This window comes from Amblyomma maculatum, chromosome 1, assembly GCF_055883805.1.
Source record: "Amblyomma maculatum isolate TAMU_Amacu chromosome 1, ASM5588380v1, whole genome shotgun sequence".
NCBI classification, from domain to species: domain Eukaryota; kingdom Metazoa; phylum Arthropoda; class Arachnida; order Ixodida; family Ixodidae; genus Amblyomma; species Amblyomma maculatum.
In genome coordinates, this window is record NC_139344.1 from 398,050,800 (window position 1) to 398,063,306 (window position 12,507).

Below are 12,507 nucleotides of genomic sequence, written 5' to 3' on the forward strand. Positions count from 1 at the left end.
CGCGGCCAAAGGAAAGAAGAAGAAGACTACAGGGACGAACACACGCTGGTTCGTCCCTATAGTCTTCCTTCTTCTTTCCTTTGGCCGCGTACCTTTGCGCTGAAAACTAGGTTCTTAAATCTAGAATACAAATTAGCCCAACAACTTACTCTACTCAAGAGCGTTTCAGCAACGTTTATGTGGCGGCAGTGTCGTCGTCGTAACGCATCAGCTTAGCACGTTTGATGGTTCAAAGTAGAGTGACGTCACACACGAAGTCGCGGCAACGCGCCGAGCGGCTGGCCAGAATACAAATCACTTAATATTTCGAGCACTCCGCAAAAGGCGCCATCACACAAGGTTACTAAACGCTGCAAGGGACACGAGCGTTGCGCATGTTTGCTGTCGCAATCCAGGTCTCAGTAAAACAAGCGCCTATCATATCATGTTCTTTCGCTTGACCTTTAGTCAGAACACAGTGACACAAAGTTACTCTGAATTTAAGGGGAAATCGGAACAACTTAAAGGCTTCAAGGGGAGAATATATAAAGTTTATTTTGAATTAATAGTGCAGGCTATTGGACTTCTCACTGGTAGGAGCTCTGGCAGTCAAAAACCAAGACCGGCAGTTGTCCCCTGAATTTATTGAGTATCTCGCAGCCTGAGAAGATACTTCTGTCATACTGAAACCAGAAAATAATTGTCAGGCATACGAATGTCAGAAAATGGCCCGTTCTTCTGAAGAAATATCAGCCGCAAGTGTGCCCCATATCCTTCTCTTCTCTTCCATGTTTGTACCGCGCAGGGTTTTGCTTATCATTTTTTTTTTGTCGAATCGCTGTCACAACTGCCTCGCTCTCTAATGAAACCTGTAATGAAGCAATGGATAATGTTGTATGCAAACGGTTGAGGGAGGCGCTTATACCAAATGAAGCGACTCTCACTTTGTCAGCACTGCCGGAAAGTGAACCGAAACTGGGGTTCGTGTAATTAGTGAGTCTCGAAACGCATGAGCGCGGAGAGCGTAGCCATTTTGGAAAATCAACATTTTCGGCTACGTTTTTCCGCGAAAATCTGCTTGCTACAACTTTAACAGTTTCTACAAAGCAACTTGGAGACGCCGTAGTAATCACAATCGAAGATCTAATCTCCGCTGCAATTTTCATGCAGTGTGTTGGAGACAAGGTCACTGCCACTGAAAAGAAACGACAAATAAATAAAAATAATAAAACAGCTAACAGGCGTATCTGCCAGTGTATTAAGCAGCGAACGAATTGGCTTATTTAACTGTCACAGGGGCTGAAATGCTTCGAAATGACCTATCGCACTTCCGTAAAAAAAGGAAATCTTTGACGCAGATATTTGTTTTCTTCAAACTTTCTTTGCAAGATTTTATTTGCTCCCGACGTTTCCTGGCGAAAAAGAAAAGAATACAGAATGCACGCATTTGGTAATAATACCGTAGGAAACGAATTACGCTGCCTGTCTGATGTGGGCACTAAACTTCTGAACAATTCCTTTTTTTTTTTCTGACTTATTTAACCGGTTACACAAAGTAGTAAGACAGCCTAAACGACTAGACACAACATTTTGATGGCATTTTTCTTCTTGTTATTGATGCGTAAGTCATTACTGTATATCAATCCGCATGCATTTTTCGCTTACGACCGTTAAATAATTTATAACTGAATTTTCTTTTCTCAGCAGTTTCGGTTTCATTATCCGAGAGATGGCTGTGACGTCACAATCATGTCTTGATGCGCGGCATGAAAAAACAGGGATATAATCACTCATTCTTCACTTGTAATGATTCCTGCTCTTCGGGCAGGCAGGATTTATTATTGTAGTGAATTCAAATTTTAATTCAAATTCAATTTCAATTCAAACTCGACCCCCGGCATTGTTTATTCATCTGGCGTATTCTCCATGCTACTCAACCTCAAAACTAAAGCGTCCGCTGGACCTGACGGGATACCAAATATTTTTTTGCGCCGTTATGCAGAAGCCATCGCGGAGTTCTTGGTTGTTATTTTCCGCAAATCATTTGAAACCGGAAACATTCCTTCCGACTGGAGGAAAGCGCGGATTGTGCCCGTGCTGAAAAAGGGTGATCCTGCCTTGATTGCTAATTATCGTCCCATATCAATAACTTCCACATGTTGCAAACTTGCTGAGCATATCATAGCTAACTACATAACTACATTTCTAAACGATAACAAGGAGCTTACACCCCATCAGCACGGATTTCGAAAAGGCTTTTCCACTGTCACTCAGCTAACCTCTGTCATTCATACTTTTGCAAGTGTACTAAATGGCGCTGGTCAAATGGATGTTATTTTTTTAGACTTCAGCAAAATATTCGATGTTATTTCTCATGCCAAACTAATTTACAAACTTGAACTTATTGGTCTTCCTAATTTCATAATTCGTTGGATTTCCTTATACCTTTCTCACCACACACAATTTGTTTGTATTGATGATTGCTATTCAAACCACCTGCAGGTCACTTCAGGCGTCCCACAGGGAAGCGTCCTCGGACCTCTCCTCTTTTTGATATATATCAATGACATTACTAACGTTATAACTACCCCTTTTCAAATTAGATTATTTGCAGATGACTGCGTTTTGTTTCACCAAATTACTTGCCGAGATGATCAAGTTTTACTAAACTCCAATCTTCAGAACATACATACATGGTGTAATAAATGGGACATGAAGCTTAATTTAGAGAAAACTGTGTACATGAAGATAACCAACAAAAAGGCTTCCTTCTCATTTCCTGACAATATTCCATCTCACCTTCTGACCGAAGTCGGCGAGTACAAGTATCTAGGAGTTACAATAACGAAAAACCTTAGCTGGAATAAACATGTATCAAACGTATGCTCCTCAGCCTTTCGTAAACTCTGCTTTCTTAGACATAAACTAAAACTTGCCCCACCTGAACTTAAAAAATTAACCTACTTTTCAATAATAAGGCCATCACTAGAATATGCATGCACCGTCTGGGATCCCTACACTAAACGTAACATTGAGGCCCTTGAAATGATTCAACGCAAAGCCGTCCGTTTTATTTTTTTCAAAGTATCGTGTAACTGACTCACCAACGACACTCATGAGAACTCACGGCATTGAAACATTACAGCTGCGCCGGAAAATTCAAAGACTGAAACTACTTTTCTTACTAAAAAACCATAAACTATCTATGAATGCAGACTCCTTCCTTAAACCTAACACTACGCGCCAAACACGAAATCATCATGCACAATCATTAAACCCTTTCAGTGCTAGGATTAACGCCTTTAAATACTTATTTTTTCCACGCAACATTGAGGAGTGGAACAGGTGTCCGCCAGATATTTTAACCAGAGCTGATTCTTTTGACTCGATGTTTTCGTCACAGCATTTAATTTGAGAGCCATTTATTTCTACGTTTACTTTTTGTATTTTGCATATGAGCCTTGTATTTATTGTTGTATTTTGTGTTACAACTTGTATTACCCATTTTTCAATTTTGCTAATCCTGTTCTTTTTGCATATATGATGTATTCGCCCCTCCTGCTTGGGCCTACTGTAGGCCTGCAGTATGTTCTAAGTAAATAAAAATAAATAAATAAATAAATTCGAATTTTAATCTGTCGCGTGATCTAGACTTAAATGTGACGTCACAACCATCGCTCTCCTGTTGAAACCGAAACAGGTGAGAAACGAAATTCGATTATAAATTATTCAGCCGTCGTAGGCGAATGTGACGTAGTGATCCGTGTACAGTAATCTCCTAGTCATCATTACAAATGATAAAACGCGAACCCAAAAATTAGGTGTCTATAGCCCTTTAAATTTTTGCGGTAAACTTCCGGCTCAAAAGTTTATTGCTCGACACTGTCTGCGCATTAAACTGAAGCCATCGTCCAGGCAACTACGGTAAAGAAAAATAAAGACGCGTTTATGTGTGTGTAAAATATCAGGACGAAATTAGGCGCCTATCAGCTATGGCGTGGCGTTTTTGAACTCCGCCGGTCATGAACAAGGTGATAATCAATCAGTATACATCAACTTTCAGGGGGTAGAAAAACAATTTGCATACTTTTCGAAGATTAGCTTTTGTTTGAGGACTGTAATGGCACTGCGACTTATGTTCAGCGCGTAAAGGTCGATTTACACGACAGACCGTTGGCCCCCTGACCATACGCCACGTGTCGTCCGCGGCTGGCCCGCGTAGTGAGAAGAGCCCCGTCCAAGTCGAGTCCGATGGTTGCTGCTCCTGTGAAGGTTACTGTGAAGGTTACTTCACAGGTGGAGATAATATGCAGATAGATGGGCGTGATCTTTCGCCGGGCTACTTTAATAATTACGAGTTAGGTACGGACCTCAAGCAGTGCTGCTGGCCTATTCGTCGCGTGAAGCGATCGCAAGTGGCAGCCACAATCACTTGAAAAATATTTACTGGTGCAATTGGCATAGTGTGAACGAAATGCTGTTTTTCTCTGCCTTCGTTGAAGCAATCGAGAGGCGCCGCCGTGTGGATAATGTGTAGTGAAATAATTGAACGTTCAATCTGAAATGCTGTGGCGCTTCTAAAATGGTTTCAGGTACCTCTGCAAAGTAATAACGAAATTTGATTTTCTTTCGCAAGTAAGCTGGCCAGTGACGAGTGCCTGCCTTGTGCGATTTTTGTAGCAAACAAGGTAGCAATCATTTGAAATTTGCCGTTAATTTGATTCTTGTATTTTCGCTTGAGTTTGTAGACCGACTGTTCCAGCTAAATATAAACAAGCTTAAAAAAAAAAGTTGTTTTTTTTTTTCTAATTCAGTGGAGCCGATTGAGTGCTTTTGAGAGTCGTGTTGGTTAGTCTGCGGCATCCTTTTTGAGTTATTTTAATAGTAAATGCTATCCAGCTGGCTGTTTAGTTATTTTCGCAGCGAATAAAGGGCGAATTTTAAGTTGTAGGACGTCTTAAAAAACAACTGACCGAAATGTTTTCACCTAGTCATCGCTTACGTAATTCGCTTTTGAATCGCCTTATAGGATAACTCATCCGTTCAAAAGTTTCCATAAAACATCGGTTTGAAAGTCTCCAAATGGGTCTCAGAGATCTAAATTTGCGCTTTTGTTTTTGCATATTTTCTCATACTAATTGGTATACATTGCACCAACGTTTCGGGTCACTTGAAAGCATCTTAAATGGTTTAAATGGCGATGTCGGTAATAAAGCACCTCTGTATTCTAGCTAAAAGGCAATAAACGTTCCGGTGGACGTTTTAATTTTTCTCTTAGGTGGCAACTGTTTTTTGAAAGCAAAAAAAAAAAAACAAAAACAAAAAAACAAATCGCAAAAAAGTCCAGGATGACGCAGTACACAAAGCACAGAATCACAGCAGCGTTAACCTTCTTCTAGCACTGAACGTTGCTGCCACTTTGTCGTCTTCTGTGTCACTCCTCCTGATCGTTGTCTTCTTTTACGTCCAGCGATGCAGGGCATATATGTCACAATATATATACTTCGTGGTCACAAAGAGCAATTTTCGGTTAAGTGCGTTTGAAAAAGCAATAATTAAAAACAGCACACTCTAATGAATAAATAAGGAATGCCTTGCGTGGTCTAAATTTAAAATAATTACTTAGATATTACAACTAAATGTGATGCGCGAACTCCTGACATGCGTGTTCAAAACAAGAGCACTGGCCGATTGCTACGAAGAAATAGCAATGTTCGATGCTGCTGGTCGCGTTCACAGCCGTTGTCATAGACATTCTATTTTCCGCTAGGCGATGCGGTTGACCTCCAGCAGTGTACCGCTTAGAGTTCCAAAATGCGCATTTTGTTTTTGTTTTTGGTTTAGAGTGGAGTTTCCTATGTGTATTTGAGTGTGCTCGTGGCGATAGGTTTGCGGCAGCATCTGCTAAAGCGATTGCTTTTTTGTTTGTTTGTTTGTTTGTTTGTTTGTTTGTTTGTTTGTTTGTTTGTTTGTTTGTTTGTAAGGCCAGCAAATGCATGACCAGCAGAAATGAGACTTCAGGGCAGACATTGCATTCAGCTGTTTATCAAAGTGATCTACAACTTTTGAGCTGACAGTTCGTCTTTGAAGGCAATATTTAGGAATATAGAAAATTACTCTGTGAAGTAATCAATTACATTTGAGAGCAAACATAAGTGCTGTCGCTAAGGCGATTCGATCCTCATTCGGTTTTAGAGCGTCTAGAACACTTTTCTTCAGATGCTTGCTTAAGTTGAGCTGGGACACCTGATATATCACAGGGCAGCACCAATCCAATTAGACATCCTTTTACCTTTCCATAACTGGTCGCTTCGGAAACCATAAACACGGTGTTTCGCGCTTGTAGTTTCGAAAAGGGTAACTTTGCACAGTGTTTTGAGCATGATTATTCCCCTTTTACACTGTCTTCCTTTTTCTTCTTTTGTTGCGCACCTCGTATAAAGCGATCGCGGACGTGTATTCGCTACTTGAATCTGCAGGCCCTTGACAGAACATTGTACTAGTTTCATCATCATCATCATCATTATCATCATCAGCCTGACTATACCCACTGCAGGGCGAAAGCCTCTCCCATATTTCTCCACTTAACCCGGTTCTGTGCTAGCTGCATCCACTTGACCCCTGCGAACTTCTTAATCTCATCCGCCCACCTAACTTTCTGCCGCCCCCTGCTACGCTTTCCTTCCCTTGGAATCCAGTTTGTTACCCTCAGCAACCATCGGTTATCCTCTCTTCGCAGTACATGTCCTGCCCATGTCCATTTCTTCTTCTTAATTTCCACCAGAAGGTAGGTAACCTGAGTTATTTCTCTGACCCACTCTGCACGTTTCCTATCTCTTAATGTTACCCCTACCATTTTTCGTTCCATAGCCCTCTGGGTTGTCCTCAACTTAAGTATAATTCTCTTGGTTAGCCTCCACGTTTCAGCCCCATAGGTGAGTACAGGTAAGATGCAACTGTTATATACTTTCCTCTTTAGCGATACCGGTAAGCTGCTAGTCATAACCTGTGAGTGCTTGCCAAATGCGCTCCATCCCAATCTTATTCTTCTTGTTATTTCCTTTTCATGGTCCGGATCTGCGGTTACTACCTGTCCTAAGTAGACATATTCGCCTACTACTTCCAGTACTTCGCTACCTAATGTAAACTGCTGTTTCTTTCCGAGGCTGTTGAACATTACCTTAGTCTCCTGCATATTGATTTTCAAGCCTACCTTTCTACTTTTCCTGTCTAGGTCACCAATCATTATTTGCAGTTCATCCCCCGAGTTGCTTAGCATGGCAATGTCATCAGCAAATTGCAGATTACTGAGGTATTCTCCATCTACCCTTACCCCTAACTGCTCCCATTCCAAGTCTCTGAATATTTCCTCTGAGCAAGCTGTGAATAGTACTGGGGAGATTGTGTCCCATTGCCAGCACCTTTCTTGTGGGAATTTTGTTACTTTCTTTATGCAGAACTATGATTGCTGTGCAGCCACTATATATATCTTCCAGCACTTTCACGTCCGGCTCGTCTACCCCCTGATTTCGTAATGCCTGCATCACCGCCGAGGTTTCAACTGAGTCAAATGCTTTTTCGTAATCAATGAATGCTATATGTAAGGGCTGGTTATATTCCGAGCATTTTTCTATCACCAGATTGATTGTATGGATATGATCGATAGTAGAGTAGCGTTTCCGAAAACCTGCTTGATCCTTTTCTTGATTGCAGTCTAAGGTTGTCCTGATTCTATTAGCGATTACTTTAGTAAATACCTTATACGTAACAGACAGTAAGCTGATTGGTCTGTAATTTTTAAGGTCCTTAGAGTCCCCTTTCTTATGGATAAGGATAATATTTGCATTCTTCCATGGTTCCGGTACCGTCGATGACACCAGGCACTGCGTATACAGGGTGGCCAGCTTTTCTAACACGATATCCCCCCGTCCTTCAGCAAATCTGTAGTTATCTGATCCTCCCCAGCTGATTTCCCCCTTTTCATAGTTTCTAATGCTTTCTTGACCTCGTCCTTCGTAACTGGTGGAACGTCCGACCGTTTTTCCCTACCGCCAATCTCCTTACGGTCCTGACTACTTTGGCTACTTTAGAGATCTCTATAGAACTCCTCGGCTACTTTGACTATCTTGTCCATATTCGTGATGACGTTGCCCTCCTTGTCCCTTATCGCATACATCTGGATTTTGCCTATGCCAAATTTCTTCTTTACCGCTTTAAGGCTTCCCCCGTTGTTTACAGCATGATCAATTTTCTCAATGTTATACTTCCTTAATCGGCCACCTTGCGCTTATTGATTAGCTTTGATATCTCGGCCAATTCAATGTGATCTGTTGGATTGGAAGCTTTCATACTCTGGCGTTTCTTTATCAAATCTTTCGTCTCCTTAGACAGCTTACCAGTATCCTCTCTAGTTATCCTACCGCCTACTTCTACCGCACATTCAGTAATGATTTCTCTGAAATTATTGTTCATTGCTTCTAGGGTAATGTCACCATCCTCCTTTAGAGCTTAATATCTTTTCTGTAGCAAGATCCTGAACTCTTCTGCCCTCCCCCTAACCTCTAATTCGTTGATGGGTTTCTTTCCTACTAATTTGTTGCGTTCCCTTTTCAGATTTAGGCTAATTCGGGACCTCACCATCCTGTGGTCACTGCATCGCACTTTCCCGATTACCTCTACATCTTGCATAATAGCGGGGGTTGAACACATTATGAAGTCAATTTCATTTTTAGTCTCCCCGTAAGGACTTTTCCATGTCCATTTCCGGTTCTTCCGTTTGCTGAAGAAGGTATGCATGATTCTTAAGTTATTGCGCTCTGCAAACTCAACTAGTAACTCCCCTCTGCTATTCCTAGAACCTACTGCCTGGTCTCCTGCCTGCTTTTTTCCCTACCTTGGCATTGAAGTCGCCCATTAGCATAGTGTACTGCGTCTTTACTTTTCGCATTGCCGATTCTACATCTTCGTAGAAGCTTTCAACTGCCTGGTCATCATAACTACATGTAGGTGCATAGGCCTGTACAACCTTCAGTTTATATCGCTTATTAAGCCTAATAACGATGCCTGCCACCCTCTCATTAATACTATAGAATTCATCTATATTACCCGCTATATACTTATTGACAAGGAAACCTACTCCTAGTTGTCGCCTCTCTGGTAAACCTCGATAACACAGTACATGCCCATCCTTCAGTACAGTATATGCCTCATTCGGCCTCCTAACCTCAGTAAGCCCTATGATATCCCATTTCATACCCTCTAGTTCCTCTAACAGCACTGCTAAACTAGCTTCACTAACTAGGGTTCTAGCGTTAAACGTTGCCAGGGTCAGTTTCCAATGGCGGCCTGTCCAGCGGAGCCAGGTATTCTTAGCACCCCCTGCTGCGTCACAGGTCTGACCGCCGCCGTGGTCAGTTGTTCCGCAGCCGCTGGTGGCTGAGGGCCGTGGTTTTATGGAGCTTATCATAGGAGGTAGCGGCCAATTACTGTACCAGGGTGGTCAACTCCTGTTCTGGTGAGGGAGTGCGTTGCCGGAGGTGTTCACCGGCATCAGGTCGCGCCCCAAACCTGTTTTATGCAATTCCATCGACTCGCGGATTTTTTCTTTTTTAAATCCGGTGGAAAATTGAATCCCGGTCCTCTTGCATGCGAGGCGGATGTTCTACCGCTACGCCACCGCTGCCATCTACCTGTACGGGCGACTAAATGCATATTTACTATATAAAACAAAAAACGCGGGGGTTAACAATCGACAGCCTTTGCTGATAGATCGGAAGTCATTTCATTGTTCCTCTTGACAAAAAATGGCCGGTGATCAAAAGACTGATCTGGTCTAAATGGTACGATCTGGTCATTCTGCATTGCATTACATACACATCCCATGCACTACTTCATTGCATCCACTTTTATTAGTGCGCTTACATGAGAGCCCCCATTCCCCAATTTTGCCGATTTTTGTCTTTATAAAAGCAGCTGGGCAGGAGCCGTCAGCATAGGCAGAACTTTTCAGAGGAAACAAACTCACCAGACAATTATCCCGAGCCAAACACGCTACCTAACTAGACCACGCAGGTACATTGGCACGGCAGGGTTAAAGCGAGGCTTTAGCATAAGCTTTAGCATATGTTGCCGATTACGAATGCATGCTGAGGATTTGCGAACGGCACCCGGAACCCAAACAAAAACCAAAGTGCTATAGCTCCTAATTCGCGTTTGGTATAATCATGCTGAATCAGCTGTCGTTTTGTGCACGCTTAATCTTCTCAGTACTCCTTTACACAGGTAGTACACGCACAATAAAGACAGAAGGACACGAGGCTGACTAACAACTGACCTTTATTCAAGGGCGCAAAAGAATACCTAGGCAAAAGGGAGAGGGAGCGAGGGGAGGCAACGCGAAACACAAACAGTCATGATGAAATAGAGGAAGTCAACGCCACCGGATAAAAGTAAAATAAAACAGCAAGAAAACGAGTGAACGCGAGTGATGTAAACGGTCGACCCGAAAAGATAAAAAGATAAAACCAAAGCTTGATGAAACGCGGATAAAACACCGGCGGCGAAATAACCAACTATCTCAGACCCAGATCATCCTGCTCCTTTCAACTTGTGCGCTACCAGCTTGTTTTCTCCTCAAGAGCACGACCTCGATCCAATCTCTCGCTAACGCGTCCTGCGAATGCGTTGCTGCTCAGTTTGCCGGTCTCTCCGCACTTCTTCGACACTACGTACGCACCTCGGCGAAGGCTCCTCTTCCACAGACCCCAACACGCAAGCACCGAAGAGCGCCGTGAAATCGTCAAGAGAATTAAGCTTGCGCATACCTTCAACGAAAGAGCGACTTCCAGCGTGCGCTCGCCGCTCTGATGTGCCCGCTCGTCTTCTTTCCTCCTCACCCTCCACCTTCCACGATGGCCACACGACGGGTTGTTACCATGGAACCCCCCCCCCCCCCCCCCCCACTCCCCGGTTGCGCATTCTGCCGTCCGCGTTAAGTCCTGCTCTGTTCAGGGTAGCCACTCTTGGGGTCCTTCCCGTGAAAGCCACACACTTCTGGCCTCTTCACTGAAAGTCGAAAGGAGAATTTCTATCTGTCCTATATGATGGCAGGGGGTTCTCGGAAGTTTCAGGAGAATTTCTATCTATCCACTTGGCCACCTGCCACCATGGGGCTGATGGTTCTCAGAAACTTCACAGAACGGAGCCTACAAACATAGTTTTTTGTTCGGAGCTGTCGCGTAGACGTGAGTTAACGAAAGCTCATTTAAGCATTTCAGAAGCCTGGTGTTTCGAACAGAATCTCGATGTATCTATTAATTCAGCGCAAAATTACTTAATGAAGGACTGAGCAGTTCGCTTGTGCGCCAAATATTCTTGCTGAAATAGTTTGTTGTTCACCCACTGCGTTTTTATTGGCAGTTTGGTTAAAATGCTAATATCGCCATCTAAATATTTCACCTCGATCTTCGGATAGCATAAGTTCAGCTTTCGATTTCTGCAACTTTAGGCTGTTACCTGTGCGATCAGGGCCGCTGCGATCATAATAATAATTGGTTCACGGGAAGGAAAAGGCACAGTATCTATTACACTTTTTTTTGTGGACACCTGACCGCGCCGTAATGAAAGAGAGGGAGATGGGAGTGGAAGTGGAAAGGGAGAAAGAGGAGCCGTAGTGGAGGGCTACGGAGTAATTTCGACCACCTGGGGATCTTTAACGTGCGCTGACATCGCACAGCAGACGGACGCCTCTTCGTTCCTCCTCCATCACCACCTTCTGTTTTCACCTATTTGAACAAACTGCCGTGGTAGCTCAGCAGTTAAGAGCAACGCTCGGCTTCTGTACCTGTTTACCCGGGTTCGAACCCGACTGCAGCGGCCTCTGTTTCGATGCAGGCGAAACGCGAACGCGTCTGTGTGCGTTGTGATGTTGTGCTGTTGTGGCTGTAAGAAGAAGGAAAAGAAAATGCACGGGCCTGCTACAGACTCTGTAGCTGAGCCACGTCCGCTGCATCGTACAGACAGAAGAGAAAATAGAGAAGCAAGAAGAGGAAGAGGGAGATAAAGACGCGCGCCGCAACAACAGCCGTCGTCCACCACCGAAGCAGTGGCGGGTGCAATGACGGCCTACACCAGATAAAAATTTTGTGGCAGGCTAGCCCCCGCCGCAAGCGGCGGTGACCTACCTGTTCCAGCCGCATCAGGAGAGTACAGCAGTGCACGGAACAGATGCCCAGACGGTCGAAATTATTTCTCAGCACTCCACTAAGGAACCTCTTTCACTCTTTTGCCTTCTCTCTCACCTTCCTCCCTTTCCTTACGGCGCGGGTCAGATGCCCGCCGAGGTGTGTGACAGATACCGCGCCTTTTCTTTAATAATATTAATAATTGTTGCTGTTGTTATTGCGGTTGTTGTTGGCTTACAACCCGCCGCGGTGGTGCTGTGGTTACGGCGCTCGAGTTCCGTGCGCAGGGATGCGGAATCGAATCCCGACCGCGGCGGCCGCATTTTAGTGGAGGCGAAAAGTAAGG

General features: G+C 43.8%; 1 protein-coding gene across 3 annotated transcripts in view; it reads left to right on the top strand.

Moving 5' to 3' along the window:
- Positions 1 to 12,507, top strand: part of LOC146208670 (medium-chain acyl-CoA ligase ACSF2, mitochondrial-like) — a 55,823-nt gene that overhangs the window by 33,863 nt on the left and 9,453 nt on the right. The gene's annotated exons all lie outside the window — the stretch shown is intronic.